Source organism: Abrus precatorius, unplaced genomic scaffold (genome assembly GCF_003935025.1).
Source record: "Abrus precatorius isolate BTA unplaced genomic scaffold, Abrus_2018 Scaffold2, whole genome shotgun sequence".
In the NCBI taxonomy this organism is placed as follows: domain Eukaryota; kingdom Viridiplantae; phylum Streptophyta; class Magnoliopsida; order Fabales; family Fabaceae; genus Abrus; species Abrus precatorius.
Genome location: NW_020874362.1, coordinates 21,349,516 through 21,353,091, shown reverse-complemented (window position 1 = coordinate 21,353,091; position 3,576 = coordinate 21,349,516).

The following is a 3,576-nucleotide window of genomic DNA, read 5'->3' as shown; positions in this document are numbered from 1 at the left end:
GAATTCTAGAAGAAGAAGTCTATATGACTCAGCCCCTTGGTTTTGAGCATATAAATAAAACTCTAGTATGTAAACTTTGCAAGGCCCTTTATGGCCTCAAACAAGCCCCAAGGGCTTGGTTTGAAAAACTAAAAAGCACTCTTCTCGCCTATGGTTTCAATCCAGCAAGTGTGATCCCTCTCTCTTTATTTATAAAGTTGTATCTACTGTGGTTTAATGCTAGTTTATGCCGATAACATCATTGTTACTGGTAATAATTCTGACTTCATTTGATCTTTAGTTGAAAAGTTGAATTTGGAGTTTTCTATCAAAGATTTAGGTGATCTTGACTATTTTTTGGGGATTGAGGTCAACAGCCACTCCAATAATTCACTTTTACTCTCTCAATCCAAATATATTCACGATTTATTGACTAAGACTAATATGGTTAAGGCAAACGCTATCTCTTTCCCTATAGTTAGTGGCTATAAATTGTCCAAAATTGGCACCACTATGATCCTACTCTATATCGATTAGTTGTTGGTGCACAGCAATATGCCACTATTACTAAACCTAAAATCAGCTTCTCTGTTAACAAAGTCTGTCAAATCATGACACTCCTAAGGAACCACATTAGCAAGTTGTTAAACGTATTCTGTGATATCTTAAAGGCACTCTTCAATTTGGTTTGTTCCTCTAGTCAAATTTGTTCACTTCCTACTATTCTATTCATGCTGACTGTGATGCTGAATGGACCTCTGATCCGAATGACAGATGTTCCACTTCTAGTGTTGCTATATTTTTTAGCTCAAACTTAGTTTCCTGGTGGTCTAAAAAGCAATATGTTGTTACTCCTTCTAGTCCAGAGGCAAAATATCGTAGTTTAGCTCTCGCCATAACTTAAGTCTCTTGGATTCAGTCACTCCTCTCAGAGCTTCAAGTCTCTCATGCTCCTCCTGTCATCTTTTGTGACAATCTAAGTACTGTTAATCCTACGCATAACTTATTTTGCACTCTAGAACGAAGTATGTTGCACTTGATCTGTACTTTGTTCGCAAGAAGGCCATTTTCAAGCAAGTTCAGGAGGTTCATGTGCCTACTGTTGATCAAAAGACTAACATTCTTACCAAAGCTCCTTCACATCTACTTTCACTGTCTATAGATCCAAGCTTAGAGTTGTTGACAAGCTTTTTGCCAACCCCTCTTGACCTTGTGGGGGGATATTAGAGTCTACAACTCGATTGTATCAATTTTCTGTTTTTTATTAGTTAGTTTAGTTTTTTGCTTTATTAGATTAGTTACGGAATCTGTTAGCACCTAACTCATCTATATATATCTCTGTAATTGATCTACATTATGATACTGAATACATTAAAAAATCTCCTAATAGAGTTTCTTTTCTTCTCTTTCTTTTCTCTTTTTCTTTTCTTCCCTTATACTCTTTTAGTTAGTTAGTGGGTCAAATTACAAAGCATCAGGTGATGAACCCTGAAAATACCTATTCTTTTGTGAAAAGGTTCATTGGGAAGAAGATGGTTAAAGTGGACGAAGAGTCCAAACATGTCTCTTATAAAGTCACTTGGGATGAGAACAACATCAAACTCAAATGCCTCGCCATTGGCAAGTAGTTTGTAGTTGAAGAAATCTCTACCCAAATTTTTTTTTTCATTCATTTTGCACTTCGTGATACTTCTATTGCTTTAAATTTTGAACTTTTTTTATATTTGAAGACTTGTTTCTTATGTTCACATGTTATATGTGATTTGTCATAAGTTCTAAGGAAGCTTATGAATAATGCTTCCAAGTTTTTGAATGACAAACGAAGGTTGTTATTACTATGCTTACTTCAACGATAAAAAGGTACCAAATAATACACTCATAAAGACACCATATATGCTCTCATTTTTTAACTCATCTTTTTAAAAGACAATCAATTTGATTAAAACAACATCAATAACTTCCTCACAAGATTAAAGAAAAAACTTTTCTATGAAGAAAGAACAATGAACAGTTCAATGACAAAGTTATAGGGAAGGACAAACTTAGGCCATCATCACTTATTGGTCCACTATTGCCAAACTTGATTGATTGTGCCAAACACAAGGGAAGGAAATGATGACACCAGGGAAGGAAATGGTGGCAAAAGATCTTCCCATGTAGAAATGATCATTGTGTTTGATGTGGTTGGTGGTGCAGTGTTAGTTTTGATGGTTGGCTTCTTGGTGTCTTGCTTGCTTAGGATGAAGCAAAAATAGTTGAGCAAGGTTCAAAGTCCAAATGCACTAGTTACACTAGGTATTATGGATCAAATAATGAAAGTGTGAAGATGATTGTTGTAGGTTTAAATCATATTGTTGTTGATGTTAATGGAACCCAAATTGTACTTAACAGTGAGGTAGGAACCATTAAGATGGTTGAAATTGGAAACATAGTGAGGAAGAGACACTAGCAAGGGATCTTTCATGACAACGGCAGAAATGTGCACTATCTCTGCATAATTAGGGACATAGTTATTTGAATAGAGAAATGACAATATTTTTTGCCAAATCAGCTTTACATGTGTCACTTAACGTGACATGTCAATATTTTATTGTTGTCTATCAACAATATTTGAGTAAAATGTCTGACAAGAATGGAAATGAAAGATTAATGTGATATTTTTAAATTTTAAGAACTAAAATATTCAACGCTTACTATTTTAGAGTCTAACTAAGAGTTTAGTCATTCTATCCCTAAGAGTAATGATGATGCTATGCTTATCAAACTTTAAAATGAAGAGAATGAACTAGTTGAAGCAAAGAAAGACACAACAAATAAAATAATAATATGACAAGTATACTATCAAGAATATAATTTGAACTTCAGATTTTATATATTAAATAGATGTCTCTAATAATTATTTAAGTATGTTAAGAGAGAGAGAAAATAACGTAAAATAAATTTGCACATCTTGACTACACAGGAGAGGCTCTTATTTATAATTTATAAAAAGTTACATAATCACAATATATCTAACTATATCGATTTCCTATTTACATATGTAAGTTTAGTTGACTAAGCCCTTATGGAAGATTAAAGTAAGCTGATTAGGGAATCAAGATGATAATTCCACAACCCCCACTTCATCTTTTATTTATTATAATAGATAGATAAATTATCTGAAGTCAGTATCAAAGATCAAACTGCACTCAACACTTCTACCATCAACACATTGACCGAGCGACTACCACCAGAAAAAATGGCAAGCACCTAAAGAACTCAATGTGATATAAAACCGTGTAGCTAGAAAGGAAAAAATTGATTTTGACATTTTCTATTCTTTTCTTTTTTTTTTTGGTCAGGGATTTGGACATTTTCATAGAGGAACACTTTGTACTTGATGTACATAAACAATCGAAGGGGAAAAACTGTAGAGCAAAAGATCTGAAGCCTCCAAACAGACCTCAACTTTGATCCAGAAAGTGGTCCCAATAACTTGAACAGCAATGCCACCTCATATGAAAGAATGAAACATGAATCTACAAGTGGTTATGAAGTGGGGAAAATATACAGGCTTTCTGCATCACCAGAATGACCCCCTGACAACTGGCCTCATAA